The sequence below is a fragment of the Mesoplodon densirostris genome, chromosome 17, assembly GCF_025265405.1.
Source record: "Mesoplodon densirostris isolate mMesDen1 chromosome 17, mMesDen1 primary haplotype, whole genome shotgun sequence".
NCBI classification, from domain to species: domain Eukaryota; kingdom Metazoa; phylum Chordata; class Mammalia; order Artiodactyla; family Ziphiidae; genus Mesoplodon; species Mesoplodon densirostris.
The window spans coordinates 49,271,270-49,288,673 of NC_082677.1; the positions used below are offsets into that span (position 1 = coordinate 49,271,270).

At 37.2% G+C, this 17,404-nt stretch overlaps 1 long non-coding RNA gene across 1 annotated transcript in view; it reads left to right on the forward strand.

Moving 5' to 3' along the window:
• The window catches only part of LOC132477674 (uncharacterized), an 82,270-nt gene extending 68,471 nt beyond the window's left edge, over window positions 1-13,799 (forward strand). Inside the window, exon 3 of the long non-coding RNA XR_009530308.1 lies at window positions 13,342-13,799. This is a non-coding gene — a long non-coding RNA (uncharacterized LOC132477674). The remainder of the gene's footprint in view (window positions 1-13,341) is intronic.
• Window positions 13,800-17,404: the final 3,605 nt, after the last annotated feature.

The following is a 17,404-nucleotide window of genomic DNA, read 5'->3' on the forward strand; positions in this document are numbered from 1 at the left end:
GTCAAGATTAGAAATTATATATGTAAAATAGCAGGCACAAAGTCAGGGCTTAGTTATCAGTAGCCATTCTAAGGTATATCATCCAAAGGCTAGACACCCTGGGGATCTTGGGGTCCTCAGAGCTGAGAAACAGAATGGTCTTCCTACTGCATCTTTGTTGTGGATTCCAATTTCATCATTAGCTGTACTCTAGTCAGATAAGGGACATCCATGGATGGGCTTTCAGACAGCATGCAGGAGGAATGAGCTACCTTTAAACCCAGTTCATGGGACTCCTAGCAAGAGTAAAATCCTTTAATAGTGTGGTTTGTAGCTTAAAAAGTTTTTTTTGAAGACTTTTATCTGCTATCTTTGTAAGTGATCTTACATATTAGTCTTTATTAAACTTCTGCTTTTTATTGATTTTAAAATTATTTATATGTTTATTCTTCACGATACATCTCTTACCAACAAAAAGTATAAAGAATGATCATGAAACAAATACTGTGTAGCTACCACGGAACTTAAATATAAAATAAACACAATCTATCTGAAGTTCCCTGTACAACGTGTGCCAACCTTTCTCATTCTTCAAGCTAGCCTCAGTCTTATTTTTCAGGTTGATTATGCCTTTCTAAAAATATTTTTACCACATATAAATATACCCATAAACAATATGCTACTTATTTTGAGTTTATTAAAGTTTTATAAAAAATAATCATAAATGTATAGTGACTTAGCAATTTTTTAAAAAATTCATTGAGATAGTTGAGATAATCTTCCATTAATCTCTTAATTTGGTGAATTATATTAAAAGATTTTCTAATGTTCATCAAATGTTCATGTTTTAATTTAAACTCAACTGATTCATGATATATGTATATATTTGGATTTGATTTACTCATATTTTGTTTAGGATCTTAAAAATATTAGCAGCTTAGATTTACTCACAAATTTTCTTTCTTACACAGTTCTTACCTGTTTACAAAACCAGGATTTTATTAGCCTCTTTGAAGGATACAGAGAGTGCTTCCTTGTTTTTTTTTTTTTCCCTCTGGAATTGTTTGCATAAATTGTATCTTTTCCCTTGAAGTTTGATAGAATTCACCTGCAAAACCATATGTTTTTCTGTGAGAGATATTTAATTACTGAATCAATTGCTTTAATAAATATAGGACTCTTCAGGTAGGTCTTGGTTTTCTAGAGACTTTATAATGTTTTCTAGGAATTTATCCATTTTATCTAAGCTTTCAAATTTGCTGTCATAAAATTGTTACTAATGTTTTCTGATGTTTCATATGCCAAGTCTGTAGTTCTGTTTACTTTCTCATTTATAATATTGTTATTGAAAATTTTATTTATCTTTTATGATGGTTAAATCAATTTGTGGTGATGTTGAGACTGACTTTAAATATTTGTCTTCTGTTTTTATTAATTTTGGCCCTTATCAGTTTTTCTCTTCCTTTAGTCTATTTGGGTTCATTCAGTTTTCTTTCTCTGATTTTTTAAGTTAGTTAATTAATTTCCAGCATTTCTCATTTTTCAATTTAATTATTTAGAGCTATAAATTTCCCTTTAACTCCCATCCTCCAAACTTACAGGTGTAGTATTTTTTTTTTGCCTTTATTTTGTATTTCCTAAAGTCCACAAGCTCTTTTTTTTTTTGTAATAACTTTTTTTTTTAACATGTTTATTGGAGTGTAATTGCTTTACAGTGCCACTCCTAAGCCTCGTTTTATGGTATTAAGGCTGTGTTTTCTTTTTTGGTTTCTAACTTAACAACACTGAGGTCAGAAAACATAATCTTTGTATTTATAGTTTTGGGAACGTTTCTGAAAATTAGTTTATGGCACACAAAATTTTCCTGATGTCCTACGTATGATTAAATGTATGTGATTTCTCCAACTTTTAAATGCAGTGTTCTACATCTATCCCTTGAATTAAGCTTGTTAATTATTGAAAGTTAGTTTTACTATTTCTTTTGCTTAATCTATCGCTTATTGAACAAAATATGTAAAAATCTTCCACTTTCACAACAAACTGAACTTTTCTTTGTAGTTTGCTCACTGCTTGTTTAATATATCTTAAAGTTATATATATATATATATATATATATATATATATATATATATATATTTTTTTTTTTTTTTGCAATACGCGGGCCTCTCACTGTTGTGGCCTCTCCCATTGCGGAGCACAGGCTCCAGACGCACAGGCTCAGCAGCCATGGCTCACGGGCCCAGCCGCTCCGCGGCATGTGGGATCTTCCCGGACTGGGGCATGAACCCGTGTCCCCTGCATCGGCAGGCGGACTCTCAACCACTGCGCCACCAGGGAAGCCCTTAAAGTTATATTTTTACATGCATACAAGTTTAGAACTGTTATATCTTTTAGGAAGATAAAATTTTACTAATAATGAATTTTAAAATTTCTAGCAATGTATATAATTTTCTTATCTCTATTTGTCTTATTTTAATATAGTTCTGTAAGGTTTTGTGTGACTAGTACTGGCTAGGTATATATTTTCCAAAATTTTTCTTTCAGTTTTTACATCTTTTATGTTTAAGGTTGGCAGCATGCATATAACATTTAGTTCCACAGTCTTTATATTTTAACTTGAGTGTTTAATCCATTTATAGTGATTAAGAGTACTTATTAGTAGTAATTATTATATTTATTGGATTAATGAATATTAATACTTGTTTAGTGTGCTTTTCTGTTTTCATCCCTTCTTAACTTTTTCCTGAAATGATTATAATTTTATTTTTTTCTTATTATTTTTCTTCCCTCGCTCCACCAACTAGTTTGGATATTACTTTATTTTCAATTCTTAGTACAAATTTTAACAGGCATTTTAGAGTAGCTATGTTGAGATATAACTCACATACCAAACAATTCACCCTTAAAATATACAGTGATTTTATTTTATTTTTTTTCTTTTTTTTTTTTTTTCTTTTTTTTTTTGCGGTATGTGGGCCTCTCACTGTTGTGGCCTCTCCCGTTGCGGAGCACAGGCTCCGGATGCGCAGGCCCAGCGGCCATGGCTCACGGGCCCAGCCGCTCCGCGGCATATGGGATCCTCCCAGACCGGGGCACGAACCCGTATCCCCTGCATCGGCAGGCGGACTCTTAACCACTTGCGCCACCAGGGAGGCCCTATACAGTGATTTTAATCACAGAGTTGTGCAACCCTCACCATAATCAATTTTATGCTATTTTCGTTACCCCCCTAAAGAAATCAATATCCATTAGTAGTCACTTCTGACTTCCCTGGAACCCTACCAACAGTGGGCAACAACTAATATATTTCTCTATAGATTTGTTTATTCTGGACAATTAAATGCAATAAACAGAATATAATATGTTTTTTAAGATTGACCTCTTTCACTTAGCATATATTGCAAGGTTTATCCATGTTTTTTTTTTTTTTTTTTTTTTGCGGTACGCGGGCCTCTCACCGCTGTGGCCTCTCCTGCCACAGAGCACAGGCTCCGGACGCGCAGGCTCAGCGGCCATGGCCCACGGGCCCAGCTGCTCTGCGGCATGTGGGATCTTCCCGGACCGGGGCACGAACCCGTGTCTCCTGAATCGGCAGGCGGACTCCCAACCACTGCGCCACCAGGGAAGCCCTATCCATGTATTTTTATTAGTACATTATCATTTTTATTGCTGAATAACATTTCGTTGCATAGTTATACCATATTCTATTTATCCATTCATCAGTGACTGGACATTGGGTTGTTTACATTTTTAAACTGTTATGAATAATGCTGTTATGAACATTCATTTACTACTTTTTAATAAGGACTTGTGTTTTCATTCATATGGTAATTCTATATTTAACTTTTTGAGAACTGCCAAACTGTTTCCCAGTTTAGCATTTTTTTAATGGCTTGATGTTGTTAAGCATCTTTTCGTGTGCTTATTCGTCATTTGCATTTCTCCTCTGCAGCAATGTCTAATCTGATACTTTGTCCATTTTAAAATTGGGTAATGTCTTTTTATTATTGAGTCATAAGAGTTCTTTATATATTCTGATATAAGTTCCTTGTCAGAATATGTTTGCAAATATTTTCTCTTAATATGCCAGTTGTATTTTCACTTCTTGATGGTGTCTTTTGATGCACAAAGCTTTTATTTTTATGGAGTCCCATTTATCTATATTTTCTTTTGTAACATGGAGGAGGTGTCTTATAGCTATAATAGTAGTTGGGTTAAGATCTGGGAATTGAGGATCTTGGACAAATCTCTATTTCTTCAAGACACAATTATTAAGAGGGATAAATGCAAATAAATATATCACACTCCCTGTGCTTAGTAATTTACAATCCACCTAGGTAGAAAAATATGCGTAGTTAAAACATTGAATAAGATTCACATTTATTTAAGCTTTAATACTGGCTCCAGAGTCCCTTGAAAGCTACTCATTAAAATCCTTCTTGCCACCACCAACCCTAATTAATATTTTATTTATGTCCAATATAGGACCTGCCTGAGCCTTTTCAAGGTGTTTTCCCAATTTTAAAATGCCTACTTTTTAGCTTTTCAATCATAAAAGGGATGAGAAATTAGATTTGCATTACTAAAAAGTTCTAATTACCAATATTTGAATCTTATGACTTGGCTAAGATAAAAACAAAATTGACTGATATTATTTTTACTTTTTAAAATTCTCTAAATTTATTTTGAAAAGCATTTTAATGTCTATCAAGATGCTCAAGTGTAGGAGTAGCTAAGGGAAACAAGTCAGAGAAGTGCCTGATCCGGAGAGATAATTATTATCTAAGCAAGCTTAGGGATAGTTTGGGAGAGCTGAAAAGAGTGGCTTCATAGGATAGTTCTGTAGAGCATGAAAGTAGGTATTTTCTTTCACCACTTTTTTGTAGGAAATTCAAAATTAAATGATTCCCATGGCTAGGTTGGCCACAGGAAGAGAATCAGGCACCTGCTAATGCTGAGTTGACAAAACATTGGATGTTTCTCTGATTACTGTCACGTATAACTTATATTTGGCACTAATAATACTGATTAGTACTGGCACTAATAGTTCTATTCAATGAGAGTTATTAGACATGGTGGAGTCCAGCACCATGGAGATAAATAAAGCATGTTCTTTCCCCTCTAAGCTGAATTAGTAGGGCAGAAAAAAAGAGATACCTAAAAAAACACAACTTTAATATGTGGTTATAAGTGCTGGAGAATCTTTCCAGTCTGCTAAGACAGTCTTACATAATGTAAGATAGCCACGAGACTGACATTTCATCACCTTTGACATATTCTATTGGTCAGAAGCAAGTCTTAGGTTCTTCTTGCACCCAACAAGGGAGGATTATACAAAGGCATGGCTCATTGGGGTGGGTCCACCACACAGTGGGGAATGCAGTTTTAGTTTTCTAGGTTCTACAATAAACAAATCAGAAGAGATGTTGAGAGAGCCAAACTGTTGTACCTTGACCATCGTGTCTTAGGACAGGCAAGTGGTCCATTGTGGCTGGAGCCTGGGACCCTGGGAATGGTTCCCTGTAGATAAAGCTGGACAGGTAGGTAGGAGCCAAGTTATAAAGGGTCTGGAATGTCATGATAGGGGTAAGGAGAATTCACGTCCCTTCAACAGGAAGCCTGTGAAAACTTTAAGCAAAAAAAAAGAGGTATAATCAAATCCAAATTTTAGAAACATTTAAACAAATCTAAATTTAAGTTTAAAGAAAGTGTATTAGATTTTTATTGCTCTGTAATAAAGTATCACAGACTTAATAGCTTAAATGCACATTGATTATCACACAGTTTTGTAGGTCAGAAGTCTGAGAGAGCTCTCTGGATGGGTACTCTGCTTAGGGTCCAGCCAAGGCCAAAATCAAGATGTTGGCAGGGCTGGATTCTTATCTGAAAGCTGTAGGGAAGAATCCACTTCCAGGCTTCAGGTTGTTGGCTGAATTCAGTTCTTTTTTTTTTTTTTTTTTTTTTTTTTTTTTTTTTGCGGTATGCGGGCCTCTCACTGTTGTGGCCTCCCCCGTTGCGGAGCACAGGCTCCGGATGCGCAGGCTCAGCGGCCATGGCTCACGGGCCCAGCCGCTCCGCGGCATATGGGATCCTCCCAGACCGGGGCACGAACCCGTATCCCCTGCATCGGCAGGCGGACTCTCAACCACTTGCGCCACCAGGGAGGCCCTGAATTCAGTTCTTGAATGAAGGACTGTGGTCCCCATTTTCTTGCTGGCTGTCAGTAGGGAACCTCTCTCCACTCCAAAGAACTTTCAAAGGGTCTCTTTCATCTCAGCAATGGAAAAGCTCCCTTGTGCCAAGTCCTTCTCATGCTTTGAATCTCTGTCTTACCCTGTGCTACCAGCTGGAAGAGTATACATCTTTTTACAAATGGTATGCAGTATATTTCTATATTAGTTTCTAATTTGGTATCACTAAGTAGTTGGTGACTACGTCTAATCTGTGTAGCTGAAAAAGGTCTTCAGTCTGGTTCTGAATTGTGACTCTCCCATTGCTCTTCTGCTCTTCCTTTTAGCGATGGTTCTGGAAGACTAGATTCTGCTTCTGGCCCTTTCATGTCCAATCATGCCCTCTACTTCTACATTTGCTCAAAACACCAAATCCCATGGATCTCTTTGCTGTATCCACATACTTTGCAAAGTAATAGCTGTATCTTTTTTTTTTTTTTTTTTTTTTTGCGGTACATGGGCCTCTCACTGTTGTGGCCTCTCCCGTTGCAGAGCGGCCACATGTGGGATCCTCCCGGAACGGGGCATGAACCCGTGTCCCCTGCATCGGCAGGCGGACTCTCAACCACTGCGCCACCAGGGAAGCCCCATAGCTGTATCTTTACATCTTAAAAAATATCTCCTTCTTTATTGCATCCTATAACTCAATAGTAAGGGTTTAAAAAAAATCTTTGCTTTTAAACCAAAGAACATTGGCTTTACCTGTAAATATGCACCATAAAGGGAAATGAACCAAACACTCAAGACAAAGGATAGAAAAATAATTTCAAAAAAGATATCTAGAAGTCTCCCCTGCTCCCCACGATTTTTCCCAATCTGCTTTTTATTCTGGATAGTCTCTTGTGTTCTCATCTTTGTGATTGTTTCCTTTATTTATTTATAGTACATAATGGCCCTTCTGCAGACCTTGGAGATCTGTCTGTTGTTTTTATCAATAGTGACTCACAGTGACTTGCGCTGTGACCTTGGTTTTAATCCTAAAGTCATTCTGTCTGTGGTCTAATTCAAGGAGGCTTTTGTTGGACCTATATACACTTCTGCTGTTTCAGATGGCTACCAACCTGTAATTGCATTTGTCCACTTTGACAATGTTGGCTCAATAGCAGAGAACCATTGTCACTACTTTATCTTAGTTCCCTATACTCAGACCCCAGCTCACTTTTCTTTTTGGAGGGGTGGGAAAACGAGTCCCTGGGGACTCCCCTGCCCTCTAAGTATGTCTAGTGAAAGCCAAGGTTGTTGGGCAAAGTGAGGGACTTCCCAGAACCTTACTGGCCAGAATGCTGCATAGGAATTAGACCTTGAACTGTGCAGATGCGAGGCCAAGATTACATTTCATTTGTAATACTAATAAATATATTTTCCTGGCTGCAGCAACTCAGATTTTTTTACTTATTTATCACTTCATGCCCATTGATTTTTGGGTAATGATAGGAGAAGGTATATGATTACTACAGTAATGTTGATCAAAGCAGTGAGGTTAATTAGGCTTCCAGAAATTGAAGAGAGTGGAATGTATATTTTATTTTACTTTTAATTAAGGAATAGGATGGTAGTACAGAACAGGAACACTTCATATTCACTAGTAACACGAAGGCTTCTTATTCCTGGCGAATTACATTCCTAGAAACGTATTTCATTAGGATTAATTATTCTGACTCTGATTTTCTATAGAAACAATGTTATATGGTGAATAAACTGCATATTTTCTATTTTAAAGTGTTTCTCAGTGACACATTTATGTGCACCTAACATACTGAAGCTAGAATTTGACTTTTCCTCTTTTGTGATTGTCTACGCACCTTGTACATTTTTTTAAAAAAACATCTTTATTGGAGTATAATTGCTTTACAATGGTGTGTTAGTTTCTGCTTTATAACAAAGTGAATCAGCTATACATATACATATATCCCCATATCTCTTCCCTCTTGCATCTCCCTCCCACCCTCCCTATCCCACCCCTCTAGGTGGTCACAAAGCACCGAGCTGATCTCTCTGTGCTATGCAGCTGCTTCCCACGAGCTATCTATTTTACATTTGGTAGTGTATATATGTCCATGCCACTCTCTCACTATGTCCCAGCTTACCCTTCCCCCTCCCCGTGTCCTCAAGTCCGTTCTCTACGTCTGCGTCTTTATTCCTGTCCTGCTCCTAGGCTCTTCAGAACCATTTTTTTTTTTTTTAAGATTCCATATATATGTGCTAGCATATGGTATTTATTTTTCTCTTTCTGGCTTACTTCACTCTGTATGACAGACTCTAGGTCCATCCCACTTCACTACAAATAACTCAATTTCGTTCCTTTTTATGGCTGAGTAATATTGCATTGTATATATGTGCCACATCTTCTTTATCCATTCATCTGTCGATGGACACTTAGGTTGCTTCCATGTCCTGGCTATTGTAAATAGTGCTGCAGTGAACACTGTGGTACATGACTCTTTTTGAATTATGGTTTTCTCAGGGTATATGCCCAGTAGTGGGATTGCTGGGTCATATGGTAGTTTTATTTTTAGTTTCTTAAGGAACCTCCATACTGTTCTCCATAGTGGCTGTATCAATTTACATTCCCACCAACAGTACAAGAGGGTTCTCTTTTCTCCACACCCTCTCCAGCATTTATTGTTTGTAGATTTTTTGATGATGGCCATTCTGACTGGTGTGAGGTGATACCTCATTGTAGTTTTGATTTGCATTTCTCTAATGATTAGTGATGTTGAGCATTCTTTCATATGTTTGTTGGCAATCTGTATATCTTCTTTGGAGAAATGTCTATTTAGGTCTTCTGCCCATTTTTGGATTGGGTTGTTTGTTTTTTTGATATTGAGTTGCATGAGCTGCTTGTAAATTTTGGAGATTAACCCTTTGCCTTGTACATTCTTAAAATAATTATATATGAATATGTCTCCCTAATTAAAGAATTGTTTTTGAAGGCATGGGTTATATTTTATTCATCTTCATATCCCTAGTACTTTTATGTCCCTCAATCACAATGCTTGGCATACGATAGTTATGCAATAATTGTTTGTTAAATAAAAAGCCCAGGAAATATCTGGTTAGAAAAATTTTCTTTAAAAAAAAGCTTATGATAAAAAAGGAGGAACTTTATTAGTACTAACCACACTGTTTTTCTTAAATAACAAACTTACCTATCTTTACAATACTTCTTTCTTTCTTTTTTTTTTTTTTTTCTTTTTCTTTTTTTTTTCTTTTTTTGCGGTATGTGGGCCTCTCACTGTTGTGGCCTCTCCCGTTGCGGAGCACAGGCTCCGGATGCGCAGGCCCAGCGGCCATGGCTCACGGGCCCAGCCGCTCCGCGGCATATGGGATCCTCCCAGACCGGGGCACGAACCCGTATCCCCTGCATCGGCAGGCGGACTCTTAACCACTGCGCCACCAGGGAGGCCCTACAATACTTCTTTCTTATCTTTAGCCAATGTAGTTCTGATTATAAATGTAAAACATGAATCTCAAAGGGGAAGTTGAATCAGGAGGAAATAGAAGTGTTCTGAGGGAGAAGTAGAAAAAAACTAAAGTTCAACTAGAGTTGTATGAATAAGTGATTCAGTGAATAGTAACAGAAAAATAAGAATGTTGATACAATTTTGATATTCTTTCTAAACATAAATTTTCGTTACCTCATTAAAGAGTTGTGGTCAGTGGAGGGACAACCAAGACCTGAGCCAAATATCAGCTGTGGAACTTTAATCATATCTCAGAAATCAAGACTTTTGTTTTTATAATTATGAGGGACCTGTGAAGCACTTTAAAAATTCCTGTGGTATTCACAGTCTTGCTGTTTTCTGGTTTATGTCAGTGGAAAAGTCTCTTAAAATTTTCCACTGTGAAGAAAATGTACCCAATTGCTGTCAAACTTCTGTATGTTTTGCACCTCATTTTCAGCTCCACACACTCAAGCAGGTAATCTGAACTCCAAAGTCCTCCTTTTGTGTGTTTTCAGAACATACTTTCTGCACAAAGAATCTAATTTCAGAGACTCTCTTGGTAGAGCAGAATAATGATACCCAGGGTGGGGAAAAGGGTTGAATGGGATTTTGTTTAGGAGGAAACACCAGTTGCTAGGCAGGTACATAGCTGCTGCTGTAATTAGTTTCTAGAACAATAGCAGAAGTTACTAATTCTTTATCTTCTCAATTAAGAGTTCTTGATGAGTTGGTCAGATGGTAGTTGTAATTGTGTATACCTTGTAAAAAATTCACCCTATCTGAATTTGGTTGCAAGTTCTGAGACTCTTAAAGAGTCTATCTCCAAAGACAGTGATCTGGTTAACTTATTTCTTAGGTATCAAGTACTCTGCTTAATAAATAATCTTGGTCAAATATTATTTTTCCTTTGTATCTCTTTAAATTCTTTTGCCACTTTTCCTCATCAATTCACGGAATCCAAGAGTTGAAGGGAGCATGATAGATCATATAATCCAGATTCCCAGGAAATGCAGGCTTTGCTCTGTCATAGCTCTGACAACTTCTGCTTTACACAGTAGTGAAACAGTCTCCACCCTTAATCCATTCTATGGAAATGTAGTGTTAAAAAAATTTTAAACATATCTAAGCTTTAACTAGAAGCTGCCCCTCCCCAGCTGTCACTTACTTATAAAGTTGTGCTTTGTATCCTGAGGCTGCTAGTCAAGTTCCTCTTGATAGCTTTATATAATCATCTAACTTTACCCTTCCTTCCCATACAGTCACAGAAGGTTGGTTTTACTGACTCTCACTTCTCATAAAATAATATAAGCCAAGGTGATGTGTCAGCTGTCAAGTGAATGGAAGTTATTGTTCTTTGCCATTAATATAGAATAAGATATCAGCCTCTTTAATCTTTAGGTTTATACTTTTTTATGAGGTTTTGATCTCCCTGTTCTTTACCCTCTTAATTATTAGAAAGAGATGAGCATACACACTACTGTGTATAAAATAGATAATCAACAAGCACCTACTGTATAGCACAGGGAACTATATTCAATATTTTGTAATAACTTATAAAGGAAAAGAATCTGAAAAGGAATATATATATACATATGTATATATATAACTGAATCATTTTTCTGTACACCTGAAACTAACACAACATTGTAAATCAACTATACTTCAAAAAATTTTTCAAAAAAAGAAAGAGATGAGCAGTTATTATTTTGATCTTTGTCCACTAGACCAAAGTACTTCAATTTTTGTTTGTAGTAAATAAAAAACCTTAAACAAGTTAGTAAGGATTTAATTTTCTGAATCTAAGTTATATTTATATAAATATAAACATAGTATTAGTATATTGTAGGCCTTTCCCCTTAATTTTATTTTTTCCAATTCATTTTTTACTTATTTGCAATTTAAAAATAGATTGGAGGAAAGAAGATTGAGGCAAAAAACCCTCTATTTTTAATTCTCAAAAAAATTTTTTTGATAGATATTTTTATTTCCACTTAACAGATAAGGAAACTGACTTTCAGAGAAGGTATTAAATTTACCTAAGTTTATATATCTAACAAGTGACCTTAAAAAAAATCTTCACAAATAGGAAATGGAATAGTAATACAACTAGAAAGCCCATGAAACAACACTGACATAAGCAAATAATATACTCAGGTCAAGATTTTAATGGATCATGGGGAAAGAAACAAATCTAGGATGAGATAATACTCAATATTATAAAGCTATAATTAACAAAATTATTCAGTTAAAAATTAAATCAATAATTATTTCTAGAAGATTCCAGAAAGGGAAACAAATGAGAAGAGGTAGAAAAGTGCCATCTTGACTACTGGATTTCATGAAACAGTTCAGTTAAAATTGAAGATAATGATAGTAATACTTAATAAATAGTAATACTACATTAATAAATACTAATACTATATAAATATAGATAAAATGCATAATACCTGTGTCATGTTTATAATTTACAGATTTATTTCTCATGTTACTTTATTTATTGATCAAGTTAATAATTCCAAAGAAACGTGAATTTAAAATGGTTGAAGCAAAATTAGTCAAATACTGCATGTGTGATTTTTGATATAGAGACATGTGTTCAGTGCCATTTTCCCATGACCTCCAGGTTAGATAGTCTGATGACTGCCAGCCAGCAAGTGTACATGTAAGAAAGAGCTAGAAAAGGATTCAAGATAATATTTAAACCAATTTAAGAGAATTTGATGGAATCCATTTTTTAAAAATAAAAATATGTGTATATTACATATTATAGCAATAGGAAGAACCTGCCCAACGTAGGAAAGAGCATGAATTTGAAGTCAAGGAAGTTTGACTTCTGATCTTAACTTATTCTTTAAAAGATAGAACTAAACATTTCAATTCTTTGGTCTTTATTGATCTGTAAAATAAGGGGTTTGGATAAGGTCAGTGGTTCTCAGTTGGGACCTAACCAACCTAACACCTTGAGGTGCATTAGGAACGGTGGGTGCTTTCATGTAGAAAACTCTGGAGCAGTAGAAAACTCTGGTGCAGTCAATCTGTGGCACAGGGAACTCTTGGTATTAAGTGCCTCACAGAGTTCTGTGGATCATACTACTCACAGCCCACTTATTCAGGAGTTATTCATCTTTACTAATTTACTTTCTGAAGAAGGAAACCACAAAACAGGTTCTAGTTAGAGAAATGGTAATTTTTTCCCTAAGTTTAAGGAGAACTAGGCAGATTTCTTAAAGGAACTACCTTAAATAATCAGATGTTTTTATTCAGAGGAAAGACATCATACATCTACACTGTGAGACATTGCAGTGACTTGAGAGGAAGGACAACCTAAAGCAAATAGGGCCAAATCCCTAAAGTCAGTGCCACCTGAATAATTTTAGGAGACCAAGATACGTGGTCCTTGCATTGAGCTAAACCTAAGTGATCAGTTTTCTGTAGTTATCTAGTTTTATACATTTCCACTTAAGATTTCTAAGCCAAACCATTTAGCCTTGATAAAACCTTCCTTAAGAGAAACACAAAAGTATTTTCAAACACCATTGACTTTTACTTAGGTTTTCCAAGCAAAACTGTTTACTAAGAAACAGTTTATTTACACTCTGAGTGGATAGGTTAAACTTTATCTGATGATGCTGGAAGATTCTCAGGAAGTGCCTCAAACAGAAATGATACATTTTTCTCTATTTTAGGATTATTGCTGAAGTCACAAAGCATCGCGGTGTTTGAGTTCAGAATGTTTCCTGTGCTTTTATCCTCCCTGAAGTACATCAAACAGAAATGATAAAGAAAGACTCTCCAGCATCGCTCAAAGCTGCTGGAATATCGACTAAGAAATTTTGGGCTACTAAAGATGGCTTCCCCAGTTTTGGAAAAGAAAAAGTAATTTGGGATAAGTCAAGATAAGCATCTAGCCTTGGTAGAAATCTACACGAACCAAAATACCAACTTCTAGGAACCTTACACTTTGAGAATCATACCATCTTAGCCAGCAGATTCCTACTTGTTGAATACAGCTCGGTGAAGAAGCAACCATTATGTCTGTGAGAACTGAGAAAAGAAAGTTTCATAAATTTAAAGTGATTGGTCAGGGTGGAGTATAAACTATCTAAAAGAGAAAGTGAAATTTAAAAAAGTCTGCACCCTCCTAGGTTTTTGAGAGCAATGAGGATTTTGAGAGCAATAGATAATCATTGTGTAATTGGTTTCATTTTTAGGTAACTTGAAATACCAGTAGGAAAAACAGGTTTACCTTTCTTTTCAGAAAGTGAATGTTTTTTGAAATGGGTTGAAGGGGTTTCTTATAAATTGGATGGAAAATATGTCTGAAAAATGAGATGAAAACAGTGATTTAGCAGCAACACGCTTTCTCAGTTGCACCTGTGCTCAGTTGCAAGCAGCATAAAGTGCCCCAGGAAGTAGCATCTATTTACCACTACAGTGGAAGGGAAGCAGGGCAGTCCTCTGGCAAAATTATAAAGAGAGTGAGACAGAGAGTGAGATTAAAAAGAACTCAAACTTGGGCTTCCCTGGTGGCGCAGTGGTTGAGAGTCCGCCTGCCTATGCAGGGGACACGGGTTCGTGCCCCGGTCCGGGAAGATACCACGTGCGGCGGAGCGGCTGGGCCCGTGAGCCATGGCCACTGAGCCTGTGTGTCCGGAGCCTGTGCTCCGCAACGGGAGAGGCCACAGCAGTGAGAGGCCCGCGTACCACCAAACAAAACAAAACAAAACAAAACAAAACTCAAACTTCTTTTGATGTATTGGGAAGACGTCTTTAAAAAATAACATTCTCTCCATTGTCAAGGCTCCCTCACTTCCTTAAAAAATACCCAGAGGTGTCTTTCCACCTTCCACCTCCTAATTTGTTATTTTCAATTTCGTGTGAATAAGTGTGAGTTCCATGTATTCCTCTTACTGTAGAATACTTGTATTTGCAACTATTTCTCTAAACCTCGTACATTAGGATGTAAGGGCCACTGAGACAGGTGATATTTTTTACATTTTTTTCACTGATGTATTCCTCAGAGCTCAAAAGCATTTGCTGAGTAGACTTGAGTCTATGATGAAATTATTTAGAGGTACAACGCCTGACTGTCCATCATCTGGTTTGGCCATTTTAGGAGTTGGGGGTGAAGAACAGAAAAATTGAGGTGGACCATCTTAAGCCACTTTGCAACTAGATAAAGTGAAATCAGCTCCATAGATTGTAAGTTGGTTTTATTTGATCTGCCACACAGTGTGGTTTATTGAGATGCAAAAGAAAAGCTGTGGGCATGGCACCACCTGGTGGTAAATGTTCCCCCGGTCTCAGTGCTCCTCTATCATGGGGCACAGGGCCTATGACATGGACCACTGAATACCAGAATCTTTAGATATGCCACATCTCCTCTGTTTTGTAGGTCACTGGCATTACACCTCACTCCTGAACCCTGGAGATGCCCTAGGTGAGAAAATCCCCGCGGCGGCTCATTCTAGGCCCCTCCCTTGCACATCTCTGCATGTTCCCTGTTTCCGTTTACATTCTTCTTCCCTGCTCGTGCAAGGGTCATGCCTTCTCTCCTGATGGCCCCCCTTCCTTTCTTCTGCTAGAAAGTCCCCAGGGCTGGGAAAGAAGAGTATGATCTCATTGCTAGGTATATATTGAATATTCCATCTCTCTATCTCAAAGATTTCATCAAACCTTTCAGCACTGTTGCACATAGTGATTATATATATTGTGGCTTCTGTTCCTTAAGTACCCATTTTTGAAAAAATACTATGAGTTTCAATCTTACAACACACTTCCAAGATGGGCATTTTTATTAACAGTTGAGGAGATTGGGACAGAGAGAAGTTGCTGGTTATACTCCTTAGATGTTACGTGAGTATTCATACTAATTATTAGTCCAGCGGAGTTTGTTCAGTCCTTAAACCAAACAGAAGAAACATTGTCAAGAGCTTTTTTAAATGTATAAGAAAGTTGGTTAGATTTCTTACACAAATTTCCACCTGGCAGATCAAAAAAACTGAATTAATTGGTTTTTAACCTGACATTCTTAAATTGTGCCAGATAAAGTCAAAATACATATATAAAAAACAAATTCTTCCTCTTCAGAAGCTTGTATGTAATTATAAAGTGAATGATTGAATTGTCTCTCTTTTAGTTTCACGTTTCCATTCCTTTTCCTATATCCATGTTCTGTGTCAGTTCTCATCCTTTTGGAAAATTGCTCATTCTGGGCCAGCATCACACTACTCTCCTGTCACAGTATAAATTCCATCCTGTTCATTCATTCCCACAGTTACTTGATTCCATGGGGGACTATTTGACGTAGTGGAAACCCAAGATTCCAAACTGGAGGCCAAGGGGGTACACCTGGCCGTTGATGACCCAGATATCACTTTATTCTAAAAATTGAGCCAACGTTTACATATTAGGAGAGTTCTCATAAAAATCCTGATTTCTGGATTCTTTTAAAAAATCTAGGCACACTAGTTATAGCTGGAAATGAGTATCTGCTGCCTTGTTTAATCAGGCATGTTCTTTCCAATCAGCCATAGTCTCTGTCCCTCCCTATTGTATTTCTGATGCTGAGACTGAGTGTCCATTTGCAGTATTGAAAAATGAATGACACTGGAATGTTAGAATTCTTGCATTCCACTCCACTCCACCTCACCCTATAGATACCAATGTCTGCAGACTCTGCTGTAGCCATCTCTACCTCTGGAAGGAAATAGTCAATTGGTGCAGTTCTTGTCATTTGTGAGCTCAAGGAGCCCCTTCTGAAATGCTGTTTCACCCGCAGGCAACGCAGTCACCTGGAGACCTTCACTAAGAGAAAAGTCATTTCTTAGGACTAGGATTTGATCCCACCTTGTACACCAATGATCCAAGATCAGATCTCCAAAGAGCAGGATTTTCCTCAGAGCTGTGTATTTCATCTATTTCCCACAACCTCTAGAATCTCAGAAACCTCACAAGTGGTTCAGGATGGTGGTTGAGGATCCACATACTTATGGTTAAGGACCTTGCTCAAGGTCACACAGAGGCCGAGCCAGTATTGAAAGTCAGGTCACCGGCAGTCTAAATCACCAGGCTTGGAGCTCCAGAAATGTTTGTCAGATACATAAATGAGTCTATAAGATGATACATAATGTTATTCATATCATGTAGTTATAAAGGCTAAGTTAGAACCTCAGAAATTTGAGAATTCCCTTGATTTCTCTTTCTCCCAATCACCCATCACTAGTCTATTTCACTTTCATTATACATCTCAGATCTTTCCATTCCCTCCATCTGCATGGTCATCACCTGAGTCTGAGAGGCACCCATCTCTCAGGTGGACAGGTACAATAGCATCTTAACTGGTCTCCGTGCTTCCACTTGCCTGCCCTTTGCAGCCTATTCTCCACCCTGAGGCCACAGTGCACTTCGCACTGCTCTTATCTTACCATAAACGAGATCTTGTCCCTCCTCTGCCTAAACCCTTCCATTGTTTACATAGTGACCTCAGGAAAAATGTCAGAATCCTTAATGCCTTTCAGAATCCAGCAAGGCTTTGTCTGCCCTGCCTCTGCCTGGTCTCCATCCTCACCCAGAATTGCGCTGAACTTCCCCTATAGCAGCCCTTTCTGTTTTAGGGCCTTCCCACATGTGTTCTTACCCCTGTTATTTGCTTATTTAACTCAGACTGATCTTTTCCAAAATTCCGCAGAGAGATTCTTCATCACCCCTACTTAGTTCTTTTTTTTTTTTTTTTTTTTTTTGCGGTAC